We start from the raw sequence: 14,906 nt of genomic DNA on the forward strand, positions 1-14,906 counted from the left end.
TCTTCAGTGTCCGTATTAGTCTGGGGTAATTCGCCTTATAAAGGGTGCCTGATTGCTTCGTGATATTTATCCCTAATTATTTTATGGAGGAGGTTTGCCATTTGAATTCAAAGTTCACCGTGATCAGTTTCTCGGTGGCCTTAGGTAAGTTGATATTTAGGGCTTCTGATTTTGCCTGGTTAATTTTGAACCCAGATATCGCATTAAATTCCCCTAGCAATTGAAAGACGTTCGGCAGAGAGGTGAGGGGCTGTGATAACGTGAGTATCACGTCATCAGCGTATAGGGCCACCTTATGTGGCTGGTCACTAATTTGGATTCCTGCTATATTCGGGCTGAGGCGGATGTGCGCCGCTAGGGGTTCGATGCATAGCGCAGAGAAGGGGTGACAGAGGACAGCCTTGCCTGGTGCCGCTCTTAATCAGGAATTCATCCGAGGGGAAGCCCTGGTGCCTGACCTTCGCCGTCGGTCCCCGATACAGAGTGAGAATTGCCTCTATCATTCTCCCACCCAAGCCGAACGCTCCCAGCGTCTCCCTCAAGTAGGGCCAATCAATTCTGTCGAATGCTTTTTCTGCATCTAAACTAAGCACCATAGACGGGATATGTTTTTTTTTGCGCCAGATCAATCAAATCTATAATCCGTCTGGTGTTATCAGCTGCTTGTCGACCACATATGAACCCCACTTGATCAGGATGGACCAACTTGGACAACACCTGGTTAAGGCGGTTAGCTAAAAGTTTGGAAAAGATTTTTGTATCAGAGTTTATTAAAGAGATGGGCCTATAGCTTTTACAGTCCGCTGGGTCTTTTCCTTGTTTGTGGATTACTGAGATAGACGCCTGGAGCATCGAGCTCGGGATGGGGGCACCATCCAGGAAAGAATTACACAGTTTTAGTAGATGAGGAGCTAATATTTTGCGAAATTTCTTATAATAGAGATTGGAAAAGCCATCTGGGCCTGGGGCCTTGGCTGCTTTTAATGACTTCATTACCTCTAGGAGTTCCTCGATAGTAAAGTCTGCCTGTAGTGCGTCCCTCTCCTCTCTGGTCACTTTAGGCAATTGAGCCTCTGTTAAGAACGTCTTTAGTCGTGCTTTTGTGGTTGGCGTGTGTGCCACCTTTGCCCCATCATATAGGGTTTCATAATGTTTTAAATTCATAAACTATTTTTTTGGGGTCAGAGGTCAGATCCCCCTGTTCTGTTCGAATTATCTGAATTTGGGAGACGTGGTTTTTGTCTCGTAATTTGTTGGCAAGTAGGGTATCTGGCCTGTTTGCTTTGTCAAAAAATTTCCGCTTAGACCATGTCAGCTCCTTTTCAGCACGGGAGGTCAGCAAGATATTAAGTTTGGTTTTGGTGTCTAGCAACTCCTTAAGGGTCATTGCATCTTTGTTATTTTTATGTCGAGCTGAGAGGACTGCCAATTCCTTCTGTAATTAGATTGATTTTTTTGTCCTTCTCCCTCTTTCGCCTGCTTGCAATCCTTATGAGCTCTCCACTCAGAGTCGCCTTATGGGCTTCCCATAGCGTAGCCTGCGAAGTTACACTTCCCATATTCTCCTGGAAATATTCCCTGCTTCTATCCCCCACATTTTGTGCAATTTCGGGGATTTTTAGTAAAACTTCGTTAAGTTTCCAGTTCGCTCCTGGTCTGTCCAGAATAAAATCGGAGCACCGCAGCTCTATCGGCGCATGATCTGACCACGAAATATCGTGGATGCCCAAGTGGGAGATCTGTGAAACCATTCTACTGGATACAAAGAGGTAGTCTATCCTACTATATCTGTCATGCGGGTGGGAGTAAAATGTAAATCCTTTGTCCTGGCGGTGCTGTTCCCGCCATATATCTAAAAGATTATTAGTTCTCAGCCCTCTATTCCAGGTTTGTCTAATCTTTGAGTTAGCGTTACCGCTCGGGGTGCATCTATCCATTACTGGATCTAGTGTCTGATTAAAGTCGCCCCCTAGTATTACGCATCCCTGTGCCATCCTCTGGAGGATGGAGAAGAACCTTTCCAGGAAAGCCTGTGCCTTCACTTGGAGCATAAACGTTTGCCAATGTGATCGGCTGACCTCTTATTTCGCCGCTTATAATCAGAAATCGGCCGTTGTTGTCTTTCTTAATGGTCTTAATCGCAAAGGGCAAACGGTTATGTAGTAGAATGGCTACTCCTCTTTTTTTTTTTTTTGGATGAAGCTGAGAACCAATTCCTAAACCTATAGTCAATATATTTCGGGGAACTGGATTTCGAAAAGTGTGTTTCTTGTAATAGAATTACGTCAGGGTCTGTTTTCTTATAGTCCGCCATAGCTAGACTGCGCTTCCCTGGACTGTTAAAGCCTTTCACATTGTGTGAAATAATAGTGATCTCTTTACTCATGAGTGTATTTCCAAACCTTTACTCGTTTGTAATCAACCGTCCAAGCCCATGGTGTCAGCGTCGAGAATCTTCTATTTCTTTCCGAGGATTCGGACTGCAGCCGGGAAGAACAAGGGAAAGTACACTGGGGGAACAGATAAACACATGTAACGAAACATAAAAACACACAATTAGCACATCCGGCAATAGGGCGAGACCAGTCCTCCCCAAGTGCCTTCTCTGCCTCTCCTAAATGTACAGCACGAGCGTAGTCCGGGATGGACCTCCATCCCCCTCTACTGCTCCTCGTTGCTGGTTCAGTGAGGACTTTCATGGGCCGCCGGACGGAGTTACCCCCCGCGCCCATGTGGAGGCTCATACCCTCGTTGAGACTGGAGGGCACTCCACCCTCCCCCCGACAACATTAGGTGATTCATCTTCATTATAGATAATATAGATAAATGAAGAAACGGAAAAACAGAACCCTTCTTTTGGCAGTTTAACTGAGATACTGCAACTTCCCCCCCCCACCCCTCTCGGTCCCGAGTCTTTTTTTAATATATTTGTTTTTATTCCCCCCCCCCCTTTTTTTTTTTCAAGGGGGACTGCCACTTTAATAAGCTAGTGTGGCTTTATGACCCTCCCAACACCCACAATTTGGTATCGTGTCTTTGGGTGGGGGGCCCTAGGGGAATGAATGGGCACACAGCTACATTTGCCTGGGGACAGTGTTTATTATCTCCGCTACTCCGCTGCTTGCATGATGGGCCTTGCTTGCTTGCAACGTGGTGGTGTGGTGGTTCGTGGGCCCTCCTTCCGGATCGCTGTAGGATGTTGTCCACGCCTTCTCTTCTTCCTCAGCCATCAGGTAGAGAGTTGTCCCTCTGCTGCATTCCTGGTACTTTATCCTCTTCCTTACCCGGTTTATGAGTCAGAGTCTCTTCTCGCGAGACTAGATGGTGTTCGGCGCTCCGAGATGACGTCAGCGGTAATCTCTCTTTAGCCTCCTACAAGATGGCGCCCAGCACACTTCCGGTGACGCTGTTCCGGGGAACGCCATTTTCTCACCTGAAGCCCGCGAGGAAGGTCGCCACTCCCCTAGCTCTCCCGCCGAAACTTGCAGCACTTCCGTAAAGCCGCCTCGTGGACTCCATCGAGCTCTTCCGCCATGATGGGCAGCTTGTGTTCCACCGCCCGCCGCCATGATGTATGCAGGTACGATTTTCCACTTTTTAGTTGGTGTTTCTTGCAGGAATGCCTTGGAGGGTTGCAGGGTCCCATAACATGTAGTGTTGAGTCCGGCTATAGCCACGTAAGCAGCCAGCTCCTTGTTCGTCACACTCGGGGTTAATCAAGGGGGGAGACAGTTCAGGAGCAACATATAACTTTATTAACTAGCCTCTAACCATGAGGTAACTTCAAGATACGAGACTTTAAGCGAGCTCATGTGAGAGCTTCCCGGTTTTCGCCCACAGCCCCCACCACTTGCCAATCCGTTTCTTTGGGCTTTTCTCCTCTAGGGCTCGTGGGTGAGTTCTCCTTGATCCCTAGTTTTTGAAGGAACTCAGCTCCCTCTTCTATCTCCTTCATGGAGATGGCCCTTCCGTTGCGGATGACCAGCAGGCCAAACGGAAAGGTCCACCTATATCTGATGGCTCTGTCCCTCAGTGTGCGGGTGATGGGCTGGAGTTTCTTTCTCCTGGCCAGGGTAAGCGGTGAGAGATCTTGGAAGAGTTGCATTGTGATCTCCTCGAATCTGCAGGCTTCTGCCACTCTGGCCTTCTGTAGGATAGCATCTCTGGTGCGATAATGGTGCAGCCGGGCTATTACATATCTCGGCTGCTCTGTTGCTGCTGGTTTGCTTCTTTGGGCAAGATGGCAGCGATCTATTATTCTTTCATTGGGTGGGTAGTCAGGGAGTAACTCCGCCATACATCTTGAGATGAAATCCTCCACATCGGTGACGGTTTCAGGGATCCCGCGTACCCTAATGTTATTCCTGCGGTCCCTGTTCTCCGCATCTTCCTGTCTGTCAGCCAATTCCGAAAGTTGTGCTTGTAAGTATGTGGATCGTTTGTCAGCTTTTTTAATCAGTTTTGTATTGGTGCTGACTTTCTCTTCCAGGGATCCGGTGCGCTCACCGAGCCCCTGCACCTCCTTTTTTAAGTCCTGCATTTCCAGGTGTATAAGGGCTTTCATGTCTCTATACAACCTCTCAAAATCACAGTGGCGGACAGGTAATTGCTCCGGTCCCTCCGCTGTGTCTTCATCGCGTTCTGACTCTGATCCTGCATTTGAATCCGGCGCCATTGTTGCTGCCACGCTCCGTGAGCTCGATCGGCCCAGATATTTGCGGAGGTCTCCTTCTTTTTTGCCTGCATCGGTGCCATCTCTAATGTTTTAATGGTATTGTGAAAGTAGATAGGGGTGATAAAGGTTCATTTTGCTTGCTTTATGAGTGTATTGTCGGGGATGAGGGATGGAGCTCAAGGCTTAAGCTGCCATCCGTCTCACTCTGGGGGCGGGGTCTCCGTCTAAGGGCAAATTTAATCTTGTGTCTCCCGTTTCGCAACTCACTCCGCTTTTTAATAATCCCAATTACCCCCCAGGCTGTGATTATAAACAATTCGACCAAATTAAAGCTAAACATATTAGAGTAGTTGCCGACCTAGTGCATAAAGGAAAACTTTCTAGTTTCCAAGAGTTCCTAACTAGGTATGAGGCACCAGACCTTAGTATGTTTAAATATCTACAGATCAGAATTTTTTTCCAAAAATGTCCCCAAAATTAGAATTCACTCCCTTCACAAGTTTTGAAGCACTATGTAGGAGAGGTAGTACCAAAAAGGTTTGATAACTAGAATATAAGCCAGTTTGGAGGCCTTGGTCAATTCACATGATCATGACTGCATGCTCAAATGGGCAGCGGATTTGAAAATAGAAATTGAAAGGGATGATTGGGAGGATATACTGTATGGGAGTTTGCTGCAAAAACTTCCATATGCACAGCAACTAAAGAAAATATATATAAAATTTTATTCATTGGTAACCTCACGCCTTGGCGGCTGAAGCAAATCTACCCTGTGGTGTCTGATCTGTGCTGGAGGGGTTGTGGGCAGAGAAGCTATATGGTCCACATTTGGTGGACGTGTCCGGCAATAGAAATATTGGATCGTTATCCAATCTATTAAAAAAAGAAAGAACGGATGTGTCCATTTCTATGGACCCACTGACTATTTTTTTGGCTAAACCAGTTGAAGATATTGGCTGCCCAATAAGAAGGCTGATATAACTTATTCTGACAACAGCTAGATGCGCTGTGGCGGCCTCCTAGAAGAAGATATCTCCCCCCTCTAGACAAACTGTTGAGAGAAAGATAAATGAGGTGATGCTGATGAAGAAACTGACCCCCTTTTTGAAGCAGTCAACCGATGAATTCTATAAAACATGGGACCCATGGCTGAGTCGGTGATCGGAGTTGATCTAAAAACAAAATTATCTGTGATAATTCTGGGCGACCAAGCGGGATCCAGTATCCTTCCCCTACCACTCTCTCACTGCCCCCCCACCCCCCCTCTATCTCTCTTGCTCTTTCTGTCCTCTTTAAGGACACTTATTGGATAATAATGGATGGTTTTTGCTACCATCTGGATGGAAATCATTACACCTGTTGTAGTGTTGCAAATGAAACTGGGATGTTGAACAGGTGTTATTTAATATTATTCACTGTTTTCTTTGTCTTAAGATATATCCAGAAGACACCGGCCGGAAAGCAGACTCCGCTCAAGCACCCTTTGGCGACAAGTGGACAACCGCCTGTGAAACGGCATTTATAGGATTGAAAAAAACCACACAAATGCTTATCGCTCTCCAACTATTCAATATAAAGTCTATTTTCATTCATGGTGCATAGGGTAAAAAAATGATATACACTGGCGACACACTTTATTCGAGCTCGGCTAGTCCCACGAATTCGGGTATACCCGGGTGTATTGAGGTTTGTGACTGTTTTCTGCCCGAGTGCATTGAGGTATTTTCAGGCAGGGATTGAAGCATTTTATTCCCGCTGGCTGCAATACTGCACAGTATATATATATATACTGCATTACAATTCATGAATTTATGCCATCTGGTAGACACGCGAAGCATTGCAGCCTATTAAATCCTAATCATTATCATTTAACAGATCAGCCGCCCATCAGCCAGGCATGAACCCAGGCTGGGAAGGCAAACGCAACGGGGCTTGTCAGAGGTGAGGAGCGGCGCATTCCAGGTATCTGCCAGGTACATACTGGGTATTTGCTCGAATAAAATGTGTCGGTGCAGTAGACACATAAATCCAAAGGGGGGGTTTTTAAGCCCCCAGTAGAGCAACCTCTCCAGTAAAACCCTCAGTCCTGCGCACATGAGTATTTTGGCAAAAGGCTTATCCTTTTCACCCACTAACCACCTAGACATCTTTGGATGTATAAAAGATATACATCTATTTACTCGTAAGCTATTACTACATAAATTCTTTTCACGACGGAATAGACATCAGTATCGTAACACACCACTAGAGAATTTTGATGTAGCAGACTTCTCCTGTCTGAGGGCCATGAACAGTATCTTGGAAGAAAGTGATAGGGAACCTGGCAAGGGACCATTCTCTGATCTGAGAAATCAGTCCAAATTCACTCCACTTGAGACAAGTACTAATGTGGACGTATTCTCAAAATTGGTTACAGCCGACATCGAGAAACTGTCCAAATACACTGGCCCTAGTAACTTGACAAACCCAGAACGTACAGCCCTTAAGGATTTAGAGTGATACATCCATTGTTATCAAGCCCTCAGATAAAGGGGGTAACATCGTACTCCTTGATAAAGGGGCATACCAACTTGAATGCATCCGCCTCTTAAGTGATGTAAAATGCTACACTATCTTACCTCATGACCCAACACTTACCTTCTCAACAGAGCTCAAAAAAATCTTATCAGAAGGACTAGTCAATGACGTTATCTCTAAACAGGAACATGACTTTATAATTATTGCCAATCCTCTACTAGCGACATTCTACCATTTACCCAAGCTACACAAAGGTAGATCCCCCCCTCCGGGAAGACCCATTGTCTCGGGAATTGGTAATCTAACATCACACGCCAGCCAATACCTGGATATGGTTTTACGTCCGTTCGTCCATTCGCTTCCCTCCTTTCTTAAGGACACTAAGGATGTGTTACTGAGATTGGAGGGAATCACAGTAGAACCAGACACTCTACTGGTGGGACTTGATGTGGAGGGACTGTATACCAGTATTGCACATCAATGTGGTATACAGTCAGTCTCACATTTCCTGCGATCCCGAGGCAGGAATTTTGCCCTACACAATGAATTCACCCTGAAGCTACTGCAATTTGTACTTACTAAGAACTTCTTCTTGTTTGACCACAAACTATACCACCAGATCCAGGGCACCGCAATGGGGACCACATGTGCCCCCACCTATGCCAATCTATATCTAGGCTGGTGGGAGGAAACTGTGGTCTTCAGCGAGGCCCTGGATACATATACGGGTCACATAGTTCTGTGGGCCCGCTATATAGACAACGTCATACTGTTGTGGAGTGGCACAGAAGAACTTCTTGGGAATTCATAAAGGTCCTCAATACTAATAACCACAACTTGAAACTCACTTATGAAGTAGACAGTCACAAAATCAACTTTCTAGACTTAACCATAAGTAAGAATCAGGATGGGACCCTGAAAACAACTATCTTTAGGAAGGCGACCTCCACAAATAGCCTCTTGGTAGCTGATAGCCACCACCCCAGATATATGATAAACAGCATCCCCATAGGACAATTCCAAAGATTACGGCGGAATTGTTCTAACACAGAGGAGTTTGACCATCAGGCTGCAGATATGACCACACGATTTCTGCAAAGGGGATACAGCAAAGGGATTGTCAAAAAAGCTTATAGAAGGGCTAGAAAAACACCAAGAGAGCAACTTCTAGTGACGGGTCAGAGAACGAATCAAGACATTGACAAACATGTCATCAGGTATATTGGGACTTACAACAACCAATGGAAGAATATCAGGAGAATCTTTTCCAAACATTGGCATGTCCTAATGGAGGACAGTGACCTTAGACAGGTACTTAAAGAAAATCCCACAATGACCTGTAGAAGAGCCCGTAACCTTCAGGACACGTTAGTACATAGCCACTATCGTGGGGACCAACCTAGAACTTGGTTAGGGGATACAAAGCCTACTGGCTCCTTCCCGTGTGGTAGATGCAAAGCGTGTACTTATATGCCCAGGACCAAGAACTTTTTGGGCCCTAAATCTAAAATCTACTTCATTAGGGAATACATTAATTGCCTCACCACGGGGGTGATCTATTTGATCTCATGCAAATGTGGAAAGAGATATGTGGGGAAAACCCACAGACACCTGAAAACTCGGATCCTTGAACACATAGGGTCCATTAGAAACAGCAAAGACCTGCCTGTGGCTAAACATGTCAACGTGGCCCACGATGGTGACTTGAATCCTCTAACCTTTTGTGGTATTGAAGATGTAAGCTGGGGACCAAGGAAAGGTGACTGGGATCGCCGTCTAATGCAAACTGAGTGCAAGTGGATCTACACACTTAAAACACTGTACCCAGATGGTCTCAATGAGGGTTTCATTTACACTCCATTCTTATGAACCCCTACAGTATATTAACATGTTATGGGATCCGGTGATCTATTTTGTTAACTGAGTCATACACTCTATGGAACCACATTGACTCTTAGAGGTGGCTCCAAGCAAGGGTTTACACTCCTACACCCTACATGTATATGAGACCTATTAGATTAACCTTACATGTCACCCCTTTTTCACCTACCTTTAATGAGGTTACAACACACAAGCTGTTATGTGGGAATACATGATACTGTTTACATCCTGTATTTGTATGAGTTACATACTCTGTCAGAACCATATTGACTTTAGAGGTGGTTCAATATAGGAGCTAACACTCCTACACCACACTAACAAGCATCCCCTCTTTTTTGAGTTCAATTCTGACACAACAACAACAGCCATGGTTTTCAGTTTGTTTTAATGCCTATCACCATGTTTTATGGCTATTTGGGGATATATGCTATTATCAGGATGGGGCGCTTACCTCCTACGAGCTTTCAACACACTAGTTGTTATACGGGAATACATGTTACTGTGTACATCTTGTATATGTATGTGTCATATACTCCTTCGGAACCATATTGACTTTAGAGGTGGTTCCATATAAGGGCGTACACTCCTACACCCCATTCACACGCATCCCATCATGCAACATACCCTTTGAGTTTAATTCTGACACAATAACAACAGCCATGGTTTTTAGTGTTTAATGCATATCACCATGTTCATGATTTTTTGGGGGTAAGTGCTACTTATCAGGACTGGGCACATACCAACATTGATACAGTAACCATCAGCTGGATTATTTTCTCAATATTCTGTGTATGCAACTAAGTAAATTAACAGGAGGTCTGAGGAAAATAGAAATCCTCCATACATTCTCTACTAATTACTCTTGCAGGAACCTGCAGGACACTTCTAGCGCAGCATTACATTGTAGTTGGTTTACAAACCTTTTTGTGAGGAATATGCCACCAAACATCCACATTAAGATATCAACAAGGAGTTAACTATCAGGGGACCACCCATTTCCTGTTACTAAAACAGGTATTTAAGGGATTAGTGAAGTGAGTCTCACTTACCACTTTAATCCCTGACGAAGCATAGGTTCCTATGCGAAACGGTCCGTCGGTTTTAGATGACGTCATCCCTTTGACGTAGGTGGAGGCGACCAGGATATTTTGTGTACCGGGTCTAGCAGCAGACACACGGCGGAACGGGTTGTATGAGTCTTTACCTTACGAGCCATACACTTTTCATGCCGGCTATACAACTTTGTGTGTGGTGTTGCAGCACTGTATGACACCTTTGTGGGAGGCTATTTATATCCAGGGCTTCCCACCAGTGGGGATTGTGTGCTTGTATATGCACGTTATACAAAAGTGTATTAGACCGGAACAGCTGGCATTCTTGCAGGAGGGTGTTTATGTCTGCGGTGCCCCACTGTGGGGGATTATCTGTACATTTATATGCACCCGCTTCAGCGCAGATGTATGGGCGTCTACTAGATGTCCCTATCTCATGTCAGTTTAGGACATTAACAGCTAAGATATACACCTTTGGTGTTAGCTCTGCATATATGTACCTCAGCTGAATGCTAAACTGCTATAAATATATACACTCTGTCCGTCTTGGCCATATAAATCTCAAGTCAGCTAATACCCTGAGTATCATATATACTGGGTACCCATATATACCTTTAGCATACCTGATATTGGGAGCTTACTTTTCCCTGGTCACCTATCCTCCTCTTATTTTAACACACTTCTCTTTCCCCGTTTACCCCACACCCCCTGATGTACCTTTCCTTGTATATATATATTTAAATAAACCTTTTTTGTTTTGCATTGCGTAATACAGGGCTATTGGCCCGGGACTTATTGGTCCCTCCCACTTTTTCTCGTGAGTGCAGCCCAGGGTTTCTTGCCCCTTGGATTTATGTGTCTATTTATAGGATTGAAACAGAACCTGCCCACAGCACCTGTCCTGCCGTATGCTGACCCTGAGAGGCCTTACATTCTGCATGTCGACGCAAGTTTCAACAGACTGGGGGCCGTCTTGCATCAGAAGTATCCGGCTGGCATCCAACCAGTGGCCTACGTCAGCCTCAGTTTGACCCCTAGTTAACAGAATTATCCAGTACACAAATTGGAATTTCTAGATTTTAAGTGGGCTGTAGTGGACAAGCTCCATGATTATCTGTATGGCGTGATTTTCGAAGTACGGACGGATAATAACCCATTAACCAATATAATGATGTCCGCCAAATTGGACGCCACTGGCCACCGATGGCTGGCGGCACTCTCAAATTACCAGTTTACACTGAAATACAAACCAGGGCCTCTGAACATTGGAGCCGATACTGTCCCGACGCCCGGGGCTGAATACCGTCGACGACGATAGCATCTGGGAAGAGATCCCTGGACCAGGAATACACGCTATGTGCTTCACAGCGGCTATCATGGAAGATAGAGTGGCTTTCTCGGAGCTGAGGGTGGCGGACTCCTTGGGATGCCTGTCCAAGGCTATTCCGACTGCATATTGCCATCCTGAGGGAATGAACATCAAGCCCGACAAAGTTATCGCGTGGAAGGATCTGGTGCAATACCAAATCCGGGACACAGTGGCGGGTATCGTCCGTCAAGCCGTTCAGCAGCATAATCCTGCCTTACTAAAACGTGCTCCCAAGGACACAGTGGCTATTCTAATGAGAGAAGTGGACAAATTTGAGCTAGACAATTGTCTGCTTTACAGGGGGGTGCAGTAACACAATCACCCCGATAGAAGACAGCTGGTTCTACCCCGGAACCTACAACCTATGGTTCTTCGAGCATTGCATGATGATCATGGTCATCTGGGAGTGGACAAAACTTTTGGGCTACTACGATCTCGGTTCTTCTGGCCACACACGAGGCAGTAGAACAGCCCTGCCGGCGATGCTCCCGGTGCGTCCAAAGGAAGACCCTACCCACCAGCATCTCCAATGGCGCTTCTGAAAAGCTCCGGGCCCATGGATCTCGTATACATGGACTTTCTCTGTATTGAGCCTGACACCAGAGGCATCAATAATGTACATGATTACAGATCACTATACTCGGTACGCACAGGCTTTCCCAACCAAAGATCAGAAGGCTGATACCGTAGCCAAAGTATTATTGGAAATGTACTTTGTTCATTATGGACTACACAATCGGTTGCACTCCGACCAAGGTCGGGAATTTGAAAGCAAGCTTATACAGGAATTGCTTAAATTGCTAAATATTACTAAGTCCCGAACGACTCCCTATCATCCGGAGGGAGATGCTCTGCCGGAAAGATTAACTGAACTCTCCTCCATATGGTCGGCACTCTGACAGGCTCTCAAACGAGCACAAGTGGAGTAAACATGTGGAATCCTTGGTGCATGCCTACAACTGCACTCAACATGAATCCACAGGGTACACTCCCTATTTTCTGATGTTCGGACGAGAAGCTCGGCTACCGGTGGATATGTCTGAGGATATCTACCGATGGGGTATCCAACAGGAAGGAATTTGTGTACGTACAAGGTTGCATAACAGTTTACAACAAGCCTACCAATTAGCAGAACGAGCTGCAGCTCAATTGAATTCCAGTAACAAACAGCGCTACGACCATAAGGTTTGCCATCAGGAAATTCGTCCTGGAGACGCAGTTCTTCATAATCTAGGGATTCCTGGGAAGCACAAACTTGCTGTTCGTTGGAGAGATGAGTATACGAAGTTTAGTCACCGATGCCTGGCCTCCCAGTTTATCGTATTCAAGATTCGGAAGGCCGGGTAAAGGTGTGGCACAGAAATCATCTGCTCCCCATTCCACAAATAGGAGAGGATGAACTGAAATACTAGCTACTCCACTGGATGATGAGCCGAACTCAACGGAGGTTGGTCAAGAGACTGTAGATAACACCAACTCTGAGGATCCTATGGAGGGAACATCTCAAAGGGGCCCCCAGACCACCGGGGCATCTCCAGTAGGAGCTCCGGGTAAGGGGCCCTATAGACAAATGCCAAATAGGGTGGCTCCAGTGAGTCAGCCTCTGGATCCACAGAACCCGTGCTTTGTACATCAGACAGACTGTGCAGATATTGATCCCCTCAAGAGAAGAGGCTGAGCCTCAGGACTATGCTAGTCACTCTCCAGAGGGAGTGACCGCAGAGCAGCTCTGCAGGAGCCAACGAGTTGGTTAACCTCCAATGAGTATGACCTATGATCAATTTGGGGCACCCCATTATGAGGCTCAGCAGTGGGCTCACAGTAAAGTGAGATCTGTCATAGTGATGTTCAGCAAAATGTATAATCTTATGTAGAGCTGATGTATATGATAAGATGTATATATGATCTGCATTTTTATTGTGTAAAATGTGTATGGTCATATTATGTGCGCTGTTCCCAAGCGGGGACATTGGGGGTTCTGGTGTTTCCCCTTACCTCCAATGTTAGAATGCTCTGTAAGGGTCTATAGCCCCCAGCAGGCATAGGGGCATGTGACATCAGGGAGCCAATCACGCGGCAACGATCTTCTGCAGAGGCAGTTACATTATGCGCATTTAATCAAGGAAGGCAGTTGGAGCCGGGACTCAGAGAGGGGAAGGTGTGTAGGTGCAGGGGTCTGTGACCCTCTGCACTAGACCAGAGACACCCCTTAGGCCCCAGCTATGCCCAACTCACCCTAGATTGTGGCTGCTCTAGGGAAGGCCCCATTAGTTAGGGACCCTGCCTTTACTGGTTAGCCAGATTAGGGCCACAGCTGCTTTTGGAGCTACTATCACCGCAAGTGTCACTTCAGTGGGAGGTGTTCAGCCAGCGGAGGATATCGCAGGATCGGCGGATCCCTTTACCTCTTCTTGTCAGTGCACCAGGGTGCGGATACAACCGGCAGGTACCTGTTCACCAAACGTGCACCAACACTACTGTACAGTAAGGCGCTGATCACACCTAGAAGGGAGGGTATCTTTTGGGGGACACTCAGAGGGTGAGGCGACCCCGGGACTCTCCTGGTATTGTGGACACTGTGTGGGGTATACTGTGGTGGGACAAAGCCCTGCGTGGCTAGTGATAACTGTAACCAGTAGTAATTATATCCTCTGTGTTGATTAGTTTATATGACAGTAAAAGGTTATTGCATAATCTGTGAGCTGTTATTATTGGTTCCTCTTCGGGGTTATCTCATATAATTGGGTTCCTGTACAGGTGAAGGCGCTGCCACTTTATATATTTGTTAACCCAGGCTCCTAGTGGCAAAGGCTCAGCTCTCTGTGAGCCCACAGGTAACGCCAGCACCAGTAGTCCCTTCATGCTAGAGGGAAAAAGGGCTGCGGAGTATGCGTATGGAGATCCGTGGTTTTCTCCCACAGCTCGACTCTGGGCTTTAACCTGAGTGGCTTGCTCCATTGCTGGGTGATGGGATGCTCCCATAGACGCCTGTTGTGCAGGGTGGTACTGGCCTGCTGGCGTTGGGGGGCGCCCCTGATCAGTCTCTTCCTCATGTCTTTGTTGCACAGAGGGAGCACTTAACTGATCTTCATGGTCACACAATTGACGCGGTGACGTCACGCACTGTAGGTGTACATATAGCGAGTCGATGGCTTATTTTACAAAGGGCCAAGTGAAGGGTCGATAGTGACACATGGTGCCAGTCCTCATTTGGATTTGGGTCTTCTAGGCTGCTTCCTGCTTTTCTCCTATTCTGTTCTATGGGGAGGGGGGAAGTGCATTTCTGCGGATATTTGTTTTCTCTTCCCCATACACCACCCTTGTGAGATTCTTATTTTAGTGTTTTTTGTTTAATAAATTGTTTGTTTGTTTTTGCAAATGTATGTTTTATGTATAAACAAGAGGGGAGAAA

The sequence above is a fragment of the Ascaphus truei genome, chromosome 4 (assembly GCF_040206685.1).
Source record: "Ascaphus truei isolate aAscTru1 chromosome 4, aAscTru1.hap1, whole genome shotgun sequence".
Lineage (NCBI taxonomy): Eukaryota > Metazoa > Chordata > Amphibia > Anura > Ascaphidae > Ascaphus > Ascaphus truei.